The sequence below is a fragment of the Danio rerio genome, chromosome 23 (genome assembly GCF_052040795.2).
Source record: "Danio rerio strain M-AB ecotype USA chromosome 23, GRCz13ab, whole genome shotgun sequence".
In the NCBI taxonomy this organism is placed as follows: domain Eukaryota; kingdom Metazoa; phylum Chordata; class Actinopteri; order Cypriniformes; family Danionidae; genus Danio; species Danio rerio.
This window is the reverse complement of record NC_141043.1, coordinates 17,120,529-17,140,002: the sequence shown is the minus strand read 5'-3', so window position 1 is coordinate 17,140,002 and position 19,474 is coordinate 17,120,529. Positions and strand designations below refer to the sequence as shown.

General features: G+C 35.0%; 2 protein-coding genes across 15 annotated transcripts in view; one reads left to right on the top strand and one right to left on the bottom strand.

Annotated features, from left to right (window-relative positions):
• The window catches only part of sulf2b (sulfatase 2b), a 544,470-nt gene that overhangs the window by 306,575 nt on the left and 218,421 nt on the right, over nucleotides 1-19,474 (top strand). For all 14 annotated transcript variants that reach the window (XR_015522636.1, XR_015522630.1, XR_015522629.1 and 11 more), the window contains one exon: nucleotides 8,723-8,770. The gene's annotated coding sequence lies outside the window, so the exon portion shown is untranslated. The remainder of the gene's footprint in view (nucleotides 1-8,722; nucleotides 8,771-19,474) is intronic.
• Nucleotides 1-19,474, bottom strand: part of LOC147831263 (uncharacterized) — a 353,683-nt gene that overhangs the window by 147,477 nt on the left and 186,732 nt on the right. The gene's annotated exons all lie outside the window — the stretch shown is intronic.

The window sequence follows — 19,474 nt, the reverse complement described above, 5'->3', positions numbered from 1 at the left end:
GAGTTATAGGTGTGTTTTGAGAATAAACCAATCAGAGTCTCATCTCCCATTCCCTTTAAGAGCCAGCTGCGTTGCGCCTTAAGTGCATTTGCTATTTACATGACGTAAAGTAAGTTCACTTTTGCTTTTGCTCTCGTGGATAGGGAAACCTTTACGCAATTAGCCTATAAATAATTAATTTAGTTTGTTAAGCGCAAAGATTGTTTCAAAACTATTTCTAAATTCAGTTCTAATTTTCAGCAAACGAATAAATGAACAATAATAACGAAGTGTGGTCAAAATGCTGAGTTATTTCCAAATACACCTGCTATGCCCCATATGGTCTAAAACCTGACAGGTGGACAAATCTAAGCTTGTTTTTAATCAAACAAATATAAATATGGATATAATAAATAATACTGTTAATAATAATAACATTATAAAAGCGAAATTGAGTGAACTAACAAAGCCTACCGAGAAGAAGGATGCAGTGGTTTTTAAATTCTTGTAGGCTAGAAACTGATATAATATCCTTATATATCCTAATCTTATATATATCCTTATTATATCCTTAATATTTTAATTCTTTTTATATATGTAAAGATATTTGTGTATTGCTCTACATCTTGTGTGTATTAAGCGGTGTGCAAGCGAGGCGCACAACTAACGAGCTCTGCGCTGGACTTTAGACCGGGTTTGTTCTGGTCTAAAGAACAGACTATTACAGTTTCTCAAAATTGCACCTAACATTTATTTTGTGGCTTCTGCTGCACCAAATTGCATTTTTCTTTTTGATAATTGCCACCTTTTTATCAGGAAGTCATGATTTTGTTGTCTTTGACTCACTGGATGGAGCTTTATACTCAGATGCTTTTTGTGATATTCCAGTTTTGCAGTTTATTTGGTGTCTTTGGATGGAATCATAGCTTATTTCACCAATACCAACATTAGCTCTCAAACTTATTGGAAAATCACCTAATTTGGTTTTTGTGTTGTTTCATTTTTTAAGTCTTTAAAAAAAAGATTCACTTCACATGAAATGGAAACTCTATTTAGTAGACCCGCTTGACTTACATTGAATGCTGCATTTTAAAGCTGAAAAACATGTAGAAACTCAGTATTACCATTAGAAACTGACTGTAATGAATCATATGAGCATTAGCTCAGTGACACTGACTGGCAGAGCTGTGATTAATAACAAAACGCCATTGGCTATGCTTAAAAGGGGGTTGAGCTACACTGTATGTCCCACCCTGTTACCATGTTTCAATTGAAATTACATCACTCATTGAACAAAGCTACACATTTCAGAGAACCTTTAATGGATGAGGGAGTGAACACTGAGTAGCTTCTGAATAATGTTTCACAGATCTTATTTGCCATATAAGTGGATAAAAAGTGATGGTTTGTGCTCTACGGTTGATTCGCCCTCTACAAATCAAATCGCTCCTCAAGACACATTGGCCACATAAAGATATTTGAATGGCTGTCTGGGGACTGCATGAAATATAGCTGTAATGCAGCACACAATAGGATGACTGAGAATGGATGTGTGTGTGTGAGATGTTTTATTCTCATTAGTGTGTTGGGTAGCAGATGGGCTGACATTTGTCTGTTAGTTGCAAATCAGCACAGATGTTCAACACACAATTAGCTCCAACAATAAAACTACAAAAAAATGCATCGGCAGCAGTGCAATTGCTGAAACCCAGGACCGCTATAATGTTTGTCATAATCAGACATAGGAATCTGTTTGATTATATTGTGATTTTTGGTCATGCAAATAAATTTTGTCGTTTGTAGCATAATGCGAACAATGTCTCTAAACATACGGCTGGTTGAGTAAGTGTAATATTACTTTTCTAAATAATTGAGTTTATATATTTTAGCCAGGCAGACAAAATAATTGATAAATACCGACTGAATAACTGAATTAAAAGCCCAGTTTAAAAAAAACACACCCTGGCAACCATTCAGAGGACATTGAGTGGTTAACTGACTGTTAAATATTTATAAATATTAATTTTACATTTAAAACTGTTGTTAAAATAGTATATATACTGAAGATTAAACAAATAATTAAATAGCATCTATTGTTTGTACATGCTACAAAAAACACTGTTTATTTTAACACTAATTATTTTTTTTTATTTTTATAACATTTTATATATTTTTTATTTAATTTAACCTAATTTAATTTTAATTTGACTTTTTAACCCAACAATTGGGTTCTTCTACATATAATCCAACCAATGTCTGTGAAAATTATAGACCACACGACAACGCCTTTTTCTATTGAACCCTTTAATGCAAATTGCCTCATGACGCAAAGCTGCTGAAATTAGAGCCTGGGCATGCGCAGAAGGGACTACCAGATGAAGCCGGAGGCAGAAGCTTCCAACCAAACGCTTGTACGTCAAATCAACCACGCCCCCCAAACTTCTCATTTGACCAACCGTATCTGCACTATAACAAAGGCTTGCTGAACAAGTAAAAACACTTACATTTAAAACACGCAATAATATACAATTTATTACAAACTGTGTGATGTAAGCTGTTATCATTTAATAAAAAAACATTTGTTAGACTTCAAATAAACAATCTTTCATACACTCTAGCCTGAGTTAGACTAAGCTATGGGCACTTTAATGAGTTGTTGGTATTTATTATCTTCATAGGGCTAGAGCAGAGATGTCAAACTCAATTCCTGATGGACTGCAGCTCTGCACAGTTTAGTTCCAACCCTGCTCCAACACACTTACCTGTAGGTTTCAAACAAGCCTGAAGGACTCAATTAATTTGATCAGGTGAGTTTAATGAGTGTTGGAACTGTGCAGGGCTGCGGCCCTCCGGGAATTGAGTTTGACATCCCTGGGCTAGGGATAACATTTGTAAAAATATAAAAAAAAAAATAACACATAAACAACACATACATTTTTAGAAAGGTTTTTAACTAGCAATCAACAGGATCCAAAATATACACACCATGGTCAGCTATTTCTCATGTGGGATAAATTGTGCCTTCAAAAAGAAAAATACAGCAAGATCTCTAAATGTCAACAAGATATTTACACATCCCATCGCTGCACTATTTCAAATAATCCTTAGCAATTCCAGTACAATAAACTTTGCAGTATTAATACAGCAATGATGTCTATCATCTGCTGCAACATCACTTGTATATTTTTCATATATATTTTTGTCTCAGTTTTCATTTGCATTATTAGATGCATTAATTATATCTGGCAAAGAGGAATTGACATTCCAGTTATTTGCAATACTCAATTTGATTAGCTTTTTAGTAAGTTTAGTAGTTTATTACTACCCGAGTTACTGGGCTGTATGACCACCTTGGTGATGCTGTGTCTCCAGTTGATGATGTCACTTAAATGGAGGCAGCCTGTGGTAAATGCCCGATTTCACTTGACTCTGCCGCCTTGTCAAATCAGGGCCACAAAGTAAAACACACAGAAATGTGAGGTGCAAAATGAAAACAGCATCGCAATCTCATGGTTGACTCAAAAGCAAATCAAAATGAGCATTGCAATTGACTGGATGGACTTTGGAAAGGTAATGCTATAAATAATGTTTTGCAAAAATATATAGTTTTTTTTCATTTTTCATTGCAAATATTTTATTTTATTTTTATTTTTTTATTTATTTTTTTTATTTTTTTGATTTGTTTGATTTTTATTTGCAGTTCTGCAGTTCTCTTTTTTTTTTTTTTTTTTTTTTTTTTTTTATACAAATTTCATTTTTATTTCCTAAAACTTAATTTTCCTTTTGCAGTTCTTTATTTTTGTTAACAAATTATTTTTGTTTTGCAATTTTTGGAGATTTGCATTTATTTATTTATTTATTTTTGCTCAATGCTTTGATTTTTGTTTGCAAAACTTTTTTTTATTTTGCAAGTATAAATGACCCTGGATTGACTCCATAGGTTTTCTCTAGGTGTTACGGTTTCTCCCACAGTCCAAAACATTCTGTATAGGTGAATTAAATAAACAAAACTGGCCATAGTGTATGTGTGTGTGTGGGTGATTGTGAGAGTGTATGGGTGTTTCCTAGTACTGGCTTGCAGCTGGAAGGGCATCCGGTAGTTCATTGCACTGTGGCGATACCTGATATATAAGACAATAATTCAAAGGAAAATGAATGAATGAATAAGTGAATGAATAAATGAATGAATGATTAAAATCCTTATAAACAATAAAAACGTTATTAGAATATTATTCTATATCTCACAAATTATTGTTCGAATCTTATTTCCACCACAATATTGTTGTTACAATTTTGAATTGCTATTAATTCCAGTTGACACTGCATACTGACAGTGCGGTAAACATAAAAGTATTATTATTGTATTATTAAAGTAATATTATTATTATTATTATTATTATTATTATTATTATTATTATTATTATTATTATTATTATTATTATTATTTTTATTATTATATAAATAGTTGACCTGTACTGATAGGTGAGCATTTTAAGTGTAACTGTTATGATGTTCATCTCTAAAAACAGTAAAGATCTTTCTCACATGAACACACAAGTCACAAGGTTGGCGGAAATTGAATTTTCATAGCTTAAAATATCACCTGCTATATAATAACTTTCATTATAGACACGCTATATATATATGTATATACAGAAGAAGAGTGGAGACACAAAATAGCAGGAGAGAGATAGCAAGAGTGCAAAAGAAAGCCTGTCACCTCATCATATGCAGAGTCCACTATAAGACCCACTTCTGCACATAAAGCTATTCCCTCTCTCTGCCTGTCCTGTCATTATTAAACCTCAATCCCACAGACGAAGGAGATGATGTGCTCGTGTGGCTTCCCCCCAGTATGTGTGCATGAACTGGCTATGCCGACTTGACTTTCTAGTTTGCGTCCGCATCCGCTTGTCTTTGTGTGACTTTGGCTGGGTGTATTGGAGCGTTTGCATGTCCTTGCCTTTCCTCCATGTGTCCTGTTTGATTTATCCTCGGTGGATGGGGCTTTGATGACTCCCTTCTGATCTATTTGGTTGAAAAATAAGAGAAATTGCACCAGTACTTCAGTAAAAGTGAGGCGGGGAAATGGGACACGAGGGGAATCGCACACACACAGACAGTTCAGGGCCACTGTTGTTGAAACTCATTTACTAATGTATGTTTCATTCTTTATGCATCGCCAGAATGCGTTTTAGATCTGCAGCTCTGTTAAAATTCATGAGAAGACGAGAAACAACTGATTCCAGACCCTTGTGTATCCACCTTTTTTAAGCATGCGACTAGTGTTTCAAATCATGGGTTGCACTTCCGGGGGAACTTTTACTGAAATAGAACAAAGAAATAATTTTGAATATTGAAAATATGTCAAAAATAATCTATATTCATTATTATTGTCATGAAAATCAACATTATGCTTGGCATTTTAACATGACAACAACTTTTGTGTGCTGTTGGGGATGTTTTCATCCACTCTGGGGTGATTTTGAGTCTTAATTTGGCCACAACTTTCTCTGTAAACACTGTTTTTTCTGCAGTTAAGTGGGCCATTTTAACAGTGGGCTCAAAAGAATTTTGCTCTATGGTGGAGCCAGGACTAGCGTAATTTTCATGAATTGTAGTATTAGTTACAACCGTAGTTGCTTCACGAGGGAGAGCAAGAGGTTGCCACTTGGTAATACTCAATACTCACTACTCTTGAGTACTTTTAAAAGTTCTTTTTACTCATAATTTGAGTAATATTTACAACATATACTTTTATTGCACTTGCACTACATTTTTAGGCAAGTAATGGTACTTTTACTTGAGTGATTTTTTAATACTCTTTCCACCACTGAGTACAATACAATACAATACAAAACAATACAATACAGTGCAATACAATACAATACAATACAATACAATACAATACAATACAATACAATACAATACAAAACAATACAATACAGTGCAATACAATACAATACAATGCAATGCAATGCAATACAATACTGTACAATACAATACAATACAATACAATGCAATACAATACAATGCAATACAATGCAATACAATACAATGCAATACAATACAATGCAATGCAATGCAATGCAATACAATACTGTACAATACAATACAATACAATACAATACAATACAATGCAATGCAATACAATGCAATACAATACAATGCAATACAATGCAATACAATACAATGCAATACAATACAATGCAATGCAATGCAATGCAATACAATACTGTACAATACAATACAATGCAATACAATACAATGCAATACAATGCAATACAATACAATGCAATACAATACAATGCAATGCAATGCAATGCAATACAATACTGTACAATACAATACAATACAATACAATACAATACAATACAATGCAATACAATACAATACAATACAATACAATGCAATACAATACAATACAATACAATGCAATGCAATACAATACTGTACAATACAATACAATACAATACAATACAATACAATACAATACAATACAATACTGTACAATACAGTACAATACAATACAATACAATGCAATGCAATACAATACTGTACAATACAATACAATACAATACAATGCAATACAATACAATACAATACAATACAATACAATACAATGCAACAATACATTATTATTATTATTATTATTATTATTATTATTATTATTATTACAATATGTATTTATAAACCCCATTTAACCCCCAGGGGTCTAAGGGTGTTTTTGGGCTCTGGAGAAGTTTTGACATGCACGACATTTGTGCTGTTTCAGTGTCTTAAAAACATATTAATAACTAAAGTGTAATAACACTGCAAACAGCACAAGCTGGGCTACAATAATACCTAAGCAGCATGTTTGTATGTGTTTGTGTTTTTGAGAAAGAAACGATAATGCTTGGTTATAGTGAAAAACAAAAATTTTGAAGTCGCTAAAACAAGTCCATTAAACACACTGAGAACATTTGTTCACAAGACTTTTGAGAACTGGATCTTGTAGCCTAGTGTTTTTGCTTCAAAATGTTGTGAGAATCATCTTGTTTACTTGCTCACAGAAAAAAATATTTATTCATTCATTCGTTTCTTTATTCATTCATTCATTAATTCATTTTCTTTTCTGCTTAGTCCCTTTATTAATCCAGGATGCCTTTAGATGCAACCCATCTCTGGAAAAAGAAAAAAAATTAATGAATTAAAATTTCAAAGTCACTTTCTGAGTGAAAATCGTCTATGCGAGAAGGCGTGAACTATCATTACTAATGCAGCGATTCACAACTGAGAAAACAAAGACCTGCATAATGAGCTGCATAATGAGCCATCAGACAGGTATATGACAAACAGGGAAGAGTTTCAAGAAAGAATCTGAGGAAAAAATAAGTTTCTATATTTTTATGTTTGCAGTTTATTTAAAATGTATTTAACTATGACGCAAAATATCTCAAAATACACATGTGAGAGCCAGTACACTGTATAAAACTCTGTAAACTATATAAACTTTACTTAAGTAATGGACCTAGTTGAAACCACACACAGTCAGGCTGCAAAATTCAGAGAGTGAAACATTACTGATGTAATGGGGGTGGGTACTTTCACTTTTCACTGCTACAGCCCCTCACCTCTGCTCGTGTTCAAACCAAACTAAGATCAGCGCAGTGTTTCTTAAGGCAGGTTTTTATCCTTCAAACATGTTGAGAGATCGAGTAAATCGACTTGTGAAAGGAATATGTCTTGACATAACCCACAAAGACATGATTTAGTCTGAAGTCATCTATCATTTTCATCGTTGCATTAGTCAGAATGTAAATCCCCTCGTCAGGCAGCGCTGGAGCAGCGTGAGAGAGTGGAGCAAAGCACATCAAACAAAAAGTAATAACAAAAGAAAATAAATGCACAACTGAAGACACTTAAATGCTTGTATGTGTACCACCTCTGTGATACTCGTCCACAACTTCATGGATTGGGTTAAATTAGGTTGTCCAGTCTCTTTGTTCAGCCCATTACAATCATTGTTGAAACCTAGACAGGCAGCCAGTCAGATTAATACAGAGAGTGGAGCAAAGCGCATCAAATGATAGGTAATTAAAAGGGGGAAAAAGAAAAATATAATAAATATCTGTACTTTTATATTAGACACACATCTGATGCTTGCATTTGCAGCAGCTCCATGCCTAAAACTTCACGCACTGGGTTTAATTAGGCTTTACAATTTCCTTTACTTCCACTGTATCTGCTCAGTAGAGGGAACGAAACCAACTTCGTGACAACATACCAAGAACCTGGCGCTCTAGGTCTTAAATCTATAGTAAAAAATGCCATTTTCTTCTAAATGGTTAGATTAATTGATATTTTCATTAAAGTGGAACCCAATGTACAAAATAAGATAAACTTGTAAAAGTAGGCTACTTGTACGAGTATGTGTGCTTGTACAAGATAAAATGTACAAAATAAGATAAACTTGACTGAGTGCTTTATTTCTCCTTTAAAGAATGTTCAAAAGATCTCAATGACTGAGAGAGGGTATAAGGACAGAATAAATCTGCAAGGTACTAAGGAGCAAGACTATTGATGGCTTTGTATACAAATAATACAGTTTTTTAAATCAATTATACTGTATATCATAAATTGTATGTCAGATTTTTAAAAACATTTGATCTATTTAGTTGGATAATTTAGTATTGTATATATAACTGGCGCATTAAGAATTGAATCTGACTTTCAATGTTTTGTTTTCTCTTCTCCTCAGTGCATCTCTTTCGGAGAAGTGGAGAAGAAATCATTTCGCCTTTGTCAGGTAAAGCAATCAATCGTTCTTCTCCAGTGAGCAGTGGTCTTTCCATCTCTGCGCAGTCTCTTTCATCCTCCTAAACACTGTCCGTCAAACCACAAGCCAGTTTCAAAACAGAAATCTTCAAAAAGGCACTCTCACACTCTCGTTTCTAAGCCCACCGGTGCTCTCCTGTCTAGTACAGCCTCTCTAATGACTTGTAAGGCAGCTGTGGGGGCATCTGAGGTCTGCTTTTGTAGCTCATCGATGACCCTTGTTTTGTCTTCAGACTGTTGCCTGGATACTAAGACCATAGAGATGGCCGTGGTCGAGAAGGAAATGAAATGGCCGGTGCTAATGGCTATCAGGAGACAAGCTTCAAAGCCTCGTGGGCCCAATATGACGAGTGTGTAAACAACTTTCTCATAAACATGAAAAACGTCTCCTCACAAAAACGTCCTCTAATTCTTAGTGACAGAAGTAAAAGCTTTGAGTCTAGCGCAGAATCCAGACCGCCATTATTGTGCCGATATATTGGTTAAAAGTGAATAGGTGTGTTTTAGTGTGTACTTGAGTTCTTCAGTGTTTGATCACACATTCACTGCTGTTCGTTTTGGACATTTTACTTTGTTCCATTTCCATCATCCCTTTTTTTTCCCCCTTCATCCTTTATACCTAATGCTGTCTGCCAGACATGATAGTAGGTAAATTAAAGGCAAAGTATATTATGCTGTGGATTAATCAAGCCAGTAAATGAACCCATTCAAATAAATGCAATCAGCTGTTTCCTGCTTGTGTAATGTGATGGTGCTCTGCATTTATTTATTTATATGTTTAGCCTATTTGCTTTGTTTTTTTAGAAGTATTTAGTAAGTATGAAAAAAATGTTGGATTTATTGTATAGTGGTTAGCTGTTAAATGGTAATTTAAAAAATATCAGGTAAAATGTAATTATCTGTAATATTTTGGTCGAGTTATTAAGCATGAATCTTGAAAATGACATTGAGATGCCATTCAACATGTGGAATAGATTATTCAACCTGATTCCACAGATAAGAAATGTCTGATATTTACAAACTATGAATGTTTTCTGTTTCCGAACACAATTTCTGAAATAATAAATAACAACAAAAGAATCCAAGATGCAAGGTCTACTGCATGATCAGTAGTAAAAGTAAAAAGTGCACCCACAGAAATTCTCAAATTTTTTAAATGTACAAATTTGTACCTCAAACGTCCATATTATTACCTCAAAGTTAAATATTAGTACCTAAATAGTACAAAAGTGTTCATCTTAAAATTTGTAAGTACAAATGTGTACCTTTTGAAAAAGTACCACCCCAGTGACAACTCACATACCTTTAATTCTGAGAGTGTGCATAAACTGTTTAAAACAGAACAAAGTAACTTAACATGTAGAAGAGCTCAGATTTAAGTAGCTCTCTGAAACAGCTTGGGGTCTCGAGAAACACAAAGTGTCCTGACGAGACACAGCATTAAGGGCATGTCAGAATCCACTTATGCTATTTTATTGACAAAAAAATTAAAAATGCTCTGCACTGTGGCGCATGATCTAACAGGTTTGTGCGCATACTTCTTATAAGTTATAGATGTGTTTTGAAATCTCCCATTCCCTTTAAGAGCCAGTTGTGTCACGCCATGGCACATTTGCTTTTTACATAGCGGACTTTGTAAGTGAAAAAACTGAATGCTCTACTAGTGGGAAAACAATTAAACAGACCATCTGCAGCAAGGATAAAGTATGAGACTCCTTTAATCAGCTTTTACTTTCTCTTTCGTGGATAAGAAAATGGCACAGACATTCATTGTCCAGTTTGTTAAGCGCAAAGATTTTTTTCAAAACTATTTCTAAATCTAGCAAACAAATGAATATACAACAATAATGAAGTGTGGTCAGAAATCTGAGTTATATTCAAACACATGCTGTGCTCCATATGGTCCAAAACCCGGCAGGTTGGCAAATCTATGCTTGTTTTTAATTAAATAAATATAAATATGCATATAATAAAAAAATACTAATATTAATGACATTATACAAAAGAAATTTGTCATTAGTAAACTGAAAAAAAGCCCTGTGAGATGAAAAAGGCATGGAGGCAGTGTTTTTTTATATTTAGTTAGAAAATAATATTTTTTTGTAATATTTTACTCCTTTATTTTTATTTATTTATTTTTTAAAGATATTTGCTTATCGCTGTACATCCTGCGTGTTTTAAGCAATGTGTACACGTTTAACGCACACAACTCACGTGCTCTGCGCTGGACTTTAGACCTGCTTTTAGCGGTCCTCAAAATAGCAACGCGCCAACAATACGCATTAACACACCTCTTTTCTAGACCAGAACACCCATGAGTCCACAAAGTGGCAAAATAAATTTGCTATTTAAACAAGATGGCAGAAAACAGGAAAATTAAGAATGAGCTGGTCTGAAAATAGCAACACGTCAGTGCAAACACGTCTCAATAAAAAAAAGTGATTAAGCTACAGTCTGTATTCATTGTCACATTCTCAGCTGTTACTGTATATATATCCAACTCACTCACTTTGCTTCACACATATAGAAACACATCTGAGTCAAACAACTCTGAGAAATGTAAAGTTGCCCTCAGAGTGGGAATAGAAAAGTGAGAAGGACAATCTTTATTTTAAAAGCACATTGTATAGGCATTGTGTTGGTTGTTGTAGAAGCACTTCGGCTTCACATCACATCAATATATTGAAATCAATTCATAGTAGTTCCTCAATGGCTATTTTATAGTCTTTGCCCGCTATTAATAAAAGCGATATATGCAGCAACCTAAAAATCACTTTATTTTCTGCATTAAGACGCTGTCAGTTTGAAATTACAATGCAAGTCTGCTTATCTGAACTAAACAGTAACCCTTACGCAGTGTGTAATTTAAGCACAGCTAATATAGCTTGACATCTTCCCCCCAAGATCAACACAGATGTGGGCTTGTGTACATGGTTGCCTAAACCCTAATTACCATAATTACATGTATGAGGCACAGTCGCGGTTCAATTGTACAACAAGCAGTATAAATGGACGGGGAAATGCAGGCTATTTGTTTTAATTCCCCTCTTTTAAGATGCTGGCGTTTGGTGAACGGATGAGCGAACAAATCTTTGCCTCTAGTATTAATCCAAAGCCATTATTCAGCCATTAGTCGAAATGAGATAACCTCTGCTCATTGTTTCTCCTTCTTTTGTAGAAAATCGGAGGGTTTTATTATTTATTTTTTATTATAATTTTTTTTTTACTGTGTTTGCAATTAGATTGGTATGAGGGAAGCCGTTCAAAATGTCTGTTTTTCCAAATGGCAAACCATCTGTTCATTCAGATCTTGGTATAATTACCATCTTTTTATCTCAATCGGAAGCATAGAGGGTTGAAAAAAGAAAAAGAGGGATTGTTTAGCCTAAAAAATAAGAGATTTCTTTATCCATTTGCTCATAAACAGCCTTATTAAACATCAGATTGTCTATTAATCTTGATAATTTACTAAACCAACACACCCCCTGCAAATAAATGAGTGTGAATAATCAGAATAATCCAAGTTTATCTCAATCTTAGGCATAGAGGGTTGAAAAAAGAAAAAAGAGGGAGTTATTGGCCCAAAAAATAAGAGATTTCTTTATCCGTTTGCTTATAAACAGCTTTATTAAACATCAGATTGTATATTAATCTTGATTCTTTATTTAAACAATACAGCCCCTCTAAATAATTGAGTGTAAATAATTAAAACAATCCAAGTTTTGCTTTGTTTTTAGTGGTTAAACACTGCACATAATGCACTTTTCACATATTATAATCCCCACTGAATCTCTGTGACCGTTATATAAATTTCATAATCTCTTTTATAGTTCATGAAAGCCAGCAGGAGGTCGGCTGGATGCCCCGTGGGCTGTTTTGAAACACAGGTTATGAAAATCCGAAAGGCAGAAGGTTTTGCAAAGAAGAACAAACAGATGTCTGTAAATTAATTCAGTGCGCATAGTGCTTTTGGAGTTGAGTTGAGAGTTGCGCTGGTCTGGTTTTAGTGAAATCATTTATTCTTCAATCGTCTACCTCATATTGCTTTGCAATCTGAAATGCATTTCACGATGAAAGGTTAATGGGTTTGTTATTGTTGTGAATTTTGAGCATGTCTGGGTTGTTGTACAGTGTTTGTACTCATAAAAGGCAGTGGGGTAAAGAAACTTAAAGTGGAAGAAAGAGGAAAACGGGAAGTGGTAGGAAATCACTAGAATGACAGGAAGGACTTGGATTGTGTGGCACACAGATTTAAAACGGGACTCTTGGTATTCCTGTCATTGTATTATTATTTTCTAACATTTATTAATATATTAAAAGGGGTGTTTAGATCTGTAAGAGAACTGACCTTCCTTAAAAACCACAGGGACATGGAAACAATTGTATTTTTATATAGAAAAAAACTACATGTCCAGGTGAAGTTACATATAAAGTTGCTTGCTTACTGACCTCTTTGACAATTTCCATGTGGAGTACTTTGTCAGAAATTTTTGAGTGTTTTTTTTTTCTTTATCATCAAATTGTCTCGTATGAAATGCATGCACACTGCACTGCAAAAAAATCTTTTATGCAGTCATTTCAGATCTTTTATGCAGTTAAAAAAAAGACTTAAAGAGTTCACAGTTTGCTAATGCTTGATACTAGTTTCTGGTTTGGCATGCTGTCCTGGGAGAGAACCCTGAGCTCTGAGATAGTTAACTCAAGGGTTTCTGCCTAGTCACATAGCATAGAAGGGGGTCCAAGATCATGTAGGTCTCGAGAGCTCCCCCCAGAAAAGGAGGAAAAGGGGAGATGGGGTGGATTCTTCCAAAATGAAGAAAAGGGAGGTAAGACAAACTAGGCTATTTATTGAAGGCATGGATTCAATAATGATTGTTGATTCGAGACCAGCCACGATCAATAATAGCACATGATCCTCTCAAAATTAGTTTTAAGAGTTCCCACTTAGATATGCTTAGCATTTATAGCAGGTTTGGGCATGCTGTCCCGGGAGAGAACCCTAAGCTCAGAGATATTTGAGCCCAGGGCTCCCGTCTTGTCAATAAGCATAACAGGAGATCCGAGATCAGGTAGGTCTCGAGAGCTCCCCCTTTAGAAAAGGGAGGAAAAGGAGGAGATGGGGTGGAAGGGGGGATTCTTCCAAAATGAAAATAGAGCAGTAGGGAGAAAATGATCCATTTATAGTAAACTAGGATCACTCTGATTGGATTATTACTGATTACAGATAAGCGGCCAGTCGTGCTCAATCATATCATGCGCTCCTCTCGAACTTAGTTTATAAAACTTCATCTATAAAACTTCACAAGTAAAAAGGAAATCTGCACCCATTGAGTAATTTGATGCTAAGCTAGTAGACTTGTATGTCAAAGGTATAGACAAAACACACACTTGTATAGCAAATTTTATGTGGACTTCCCATAAATGTAATGATTTTTATACTGTTCAGATTGTGTATTCAATCCCCCTACCATAACCATAACCCTATCCCTTCACAGAAAACATTCTGCATTTTTACATTTTCAAAATATTTAATTTTGTGTAGTTTGTCTTTTTTTTTTTCATGGGGACCAACAAAGGCCCATACAAGTTCAAAATGTACTTTGTAAGGAAATTTTGTCATCATAACATGAGGAATAGTGGGCAGTGGGTAGCACGTTCGCCTCACAGCAAGAAGGTCGCTGGGTCGCTGGTTCGATCCTCGGCTCAGTTGACGTTTCTGTGTGGAGTTTGCATGTTCTCCCTGCGTTCGCGTGGGTTTTCTCCGGTTTCCCCCACAGTCCAAAGACATGCAGTACAGGTAAATTGGGTAGGCTAAATTGTCCGTAGTGTATGAGTGTGTGTGTGTGTAAGTGTTAGGGTTAGGATTAGGGATTAGAGATGGGTTGCGGCTGGAAGGGAATCCGCTGCGTAAAAACTTGCTGGATAAGTTGGCGGTTCATTCCGCTGTGGCGACCCCAGATTTCTAAAGGGACTAAGCCGACAAGAAAATGAATGAAGGAATGAACATGAGAAATACAAGGTGCACAAACACAAAAACACCAAACAGTGACATGGGAAACACATGTTGAATGCCAGGGATCGAAACCAGCATACTCTAGGCTTCAGCAATGGTTCTCATTCATCAACCACAATCTGTCATTATATTCTGCACTTTGTTTGTCAAGTTATGTGTGCTTCAAGACAAATAGTTTTAATAGACACCATTTAGATTTTGTCTTTAGCTTGAACACCTCTCAAAACAACACCAGGGATGTGAAAAAATAAATAAATTAACGCAATCCATTTTTTTTTACATACATGTTTTGGAGGCAGTGGATAAATGTTAGTGTGTTAATTTTTGAATGTGCAAAAATTTCACATGAAAATTTCAGACTTAGTGCGCAATAAACTAAATGAAACAAATAAAATATTTTATTTATATTTTCATAAGATAAAACTCATTTAAAACACATTCTAAAAATGCTAGCTTGTTTTTTAACCTGAAAATGGGTAAAATAAAAACAAACTCAAAGTATTTATATTAGAATATTTATAATAATAAATTTATATTATATAAATTATATTATATTATATTATATTATATTATACTATATTATATTATATTATATTATATTATATTATATTATATTATATTATATTATATTATATTGTATTATATTATATTATGTTAACAAAATTTGAATCAAAGCAATGAGAAGATTTTTTTTAATAATTGCATGTAAAAGATACACGAAAGAAACTAATTTAATAACTAACAAAAGTGGCTTACATTCCACCTTTTGTATTTATGATGTTATTTTTCTATATACACCTGTTGTTGTATTCCACCATTTCAATCCATCTGCCATTCCTGCTGATAAAATATAGAGAGAGATCTAGAGAGAGAGGGAATCATTGATTTTGTCACCTAACTCATTCTCAATGATTTGTCAGTAGGAGACACTAAGCTTTGTCAATATAAGGCCACACACCGTTCCAGAAATGCCACCATGGCGACATTCTAGATGATTACCATGAATCTGTCCCTGCAGAAATGCATTATGGATCAGCCACATGAGGCTTATTCCTTCTCGTGTGTCACCGGTGTTTGGCAGTTATTAGTTCAACTACATTTGTGAGTAGTGAGCTGGGAGTGTTGCTGTCCCTGAATCTTTTTTGAATCATTATTATTGTAGTCTTGTTAAATAACGTCATCATTTCTCTGACAAGATTTCAATCTGTGGAAGGCTGTAGGCAGTTAAGAATCAGAGTTAATGATTATGAATCAAATTGCTTATTTGAATATCAGTTATTTTTTGGTGAATCAGTAAGAATGATTGCTGTAGCAAAGCATCTGAATTAGTCAGTGTGGTTGCCATAGAATTTTTAGGAGGCTTTCATTTAATGGGCTCATTAAATAAAACAACACTGATGTTTCTTCATAATATACTTGTGACAGCTCCTTTTGTTCGAAATTGTAATCAAGCCTTAAATGAGTAATCTGAAGAAAAAAAAGAAAAATATCTTTTAGCAAGTCTACAGTCCACTAATTGGTCAGATATCAGAAGCCAAGGCTCAGAACTAATGCATTCGTTTAGTAAACACAAACATTGTTGTGCACATTTATTTTCATAAAAAGCTATTTTGCACATTGCATGAAAAGTAATATTTGAAAAAACAAAATACACTTTTTGCTAATGAAAAAACTGACTTTTAATGGCCCGTTCTCACTGAGTGGTACAGTATAGGTCGGAACGCTTTTATGTCCGTTTCCACTGTCAAAAGGAACCAAAAAGCAAACCATGTCACTTTTTGGGTATTCTATCAAAAGGGTATCTAACAAAAAAAAAAAAGGTACCAAAAGGTGGAGCAAAATATGCAGTCGATCTCTTTTGGTTTACAGAGATACGCAACTACTGTGTACACAAGCCAGGAGAATAAAAACAAAGAAAGCGCCATTTTTAAATACACAGCCGAGAAACAAACCAACCTTGCCATCGTCTTGATGAACAGCCAGAAAGAAGAGCAGCATCTACCCTGTGCATCGTAGTTGTTTACAAGGCGAACTAAAGTGCGAGCTGTTTCGTTTTCTCGCGTGAGCTCACAGCGCGTCTATATGCGACATAACAAACTTCTTAAGCAGATTATAATAATGGGTGCAAGATTATTTAAGTGTGAATTTTGGACTATTATGAACTCGAAATGATGGAATTACTTTCTAACAGAGGTTACATGTACTGGTGAAGATTAAAGATGCAGATGTAGGGTTTGCACTGACTGGGCTATATTTTGTGTTGTTATTAAACCCAAATAAGGACTAACAATGGTAACAAGACTGTGGGGGCTGTATATGTTCATATTTGTTGCATTTATTCAATTGTTTTAGTTGCAAACGTTACCATAGGCTATCATTAATCTGCAGTTATAATCTAGTCATGTTTATAGAAAGGTTAGTAATGAACATAAGTATATATGCGTATAAAGCATCTGTTTTGTGCAAAGTGCTTCTCATATGATATGTGAACCACCCGTACAGCTTTACATTGACATTTCCTCGAGTGAGAATGATGTCGACTGAAACTTTGTTGTACACTATGCCCACTAAAAAGGTACCATTGGTACCTTTTTGACAGTGGAAATGTAAGCCTGGTAAAGTTGACCCATACTGACTCCTACCGTACCGTACCACTCTGTGGAAACTGGCTATTATAAACTTAATAATTTTATTTTACAGGAATTTTAGTAGCTTGCAGATAGAACAGCATATGTTATTTACAGTGGATGTCCTTCCAGCCCTTCCAACCCTCACACACACACTTATACACTACAGACAATTTAGCTCAATTTCACCGATATCGCATGTCTTTGGACTGTGGGGGAAATCTGAGCACCCGGAGGAAACCCACGTGAACACAGAGAGAAAATGCAGACTTCACACAGAAATGCCAACTGACCCAGCCAGGACTCAAACCAGTAACCTTCATGCTGTGAGGCAACACTGAGCCACTGTGCTGCCCCCAAGTGAAATAACATACCAATCAAAACATGTTAAAAAGCAGGAATATCCAACATACATAAGCAAGTACCAACTTAAAGCTTGTTAGATAGCCTAACTATAGCTGGAACAAATGAATGAAAATATTCATTGTATCTAGCTCATCTGAAATAAGTTCTGCCTGATAGCAGGAGGCAAAACTTAGATTAGATTAAAAATTAAATTAAATTAATTAGATTAAAATGGGTGGTTCTCACCTGCTAAAATGAATATAGCCCTCTTTATGACTCTTACTTCATACACATGCTCAATGCTGTTAAAATTTGTGCCCAAAATCTTTTGAAATAGGTAAACAATTGTGTAAGGCTGTTTTGACATTAGTCTGATTTACACCTTCAGATGACCAGCATATTACCTCAAAAGCTAAAAGAGATTCAATAAAAAAGTCCTAAGAAGTGGCGTATCCATATTAAACCCCTTCAATTTTCTCAGATAGAGTAGATTTGCCTTTTTACAAATATAATTTGGGTTAACCTCTGAGTTGGGTTGAAGTTTAGTTTCATCCAGGCTGGTGCCCATGTATTTATACTCACTCACTGTCTCGACAACAAACTTTTTTAGATATAATCTTTAGATATGGCCACAGATTTTACCTGGATGGGAGATCACATGAGAAAACTAGGTTGCTGTTGAAAGTGGTGTTAGTGAGTCCAGCAGGGGGTGCTCAACCTGTGTGAGCCCTAATGCCCCAGTATGGTGAAGGGCACACTACTGGATAAGACGTTAAACCGAAGTTCGGACTTTCTGTGGTCATTAAAAATCCCATGCCACTTCTAATGAAGAGTAGAGGTGTAACATCGTTGTCCTGACCAAATTCCTTCCATCAATCCCTACTCATGTGGTCATACATAATAAATGCACTATATAAAGACACATTCTTTACTTAATTACTATATAACTTCTTGTTTGTAGAAAGTTTAGCAGTTTTAAACTTTTTATTGTTGTGCACTTTATTTAATTGGGGCTGGTTTCTGGTCTGTAGTCTCCATGAATGATGGTATTTTCAAAGGTCTGTGTGTGTGTGTGGATGTTTCCATTCATTTCCTTAGCCTGTCACTTCACTTTTTACCATGAAGAATTCTGTTCTATATCCATTTTTGTATGACCAAGTTATCACCATTCTCGTTACTAAAAATGTGAATGATCGTTAAAATTTTAAGTGGGTAGAGCTGAAAATAATTCTCTTCAATTCTGTAAAGAATCAGATGAAATGCAGTCCCTGTGCCAACACCAATGCCCTGTGTAGTCTAATGCTGCTGTTAAACCATGTACATCCAGCAGAGTGTAACAAAGCATGGTCAATCCTTCACCCTGTGTGTCTTTTGTGTGTGTGTGTGTGTGTGTGTGTGTGTGTGTGTGTGTGTGTGTGTGTGTGTGTGTGTGTGTGTGTGTGTGTGTGTGTGTGTGTGTGTATGTGCGTGTGTGTGTGTGTGTGTGTGTGTGTGTGTGTGTTTGTGTGCGTGTGCGTGTGCGTGTGTGTGTGTGTGTGTGTGCGTGTGCCTGTCCAATTAAGTTTCTAGTATTTGCTTAACAAACTCCATAGACTGTTCTTTCCTCACAGATTTATATTGACTCCACACAAAGAAAGAGAAAGAGTGAAATGGAGAAAGTTAGAGAGGGTCTACATGAGCAGAATTTGCG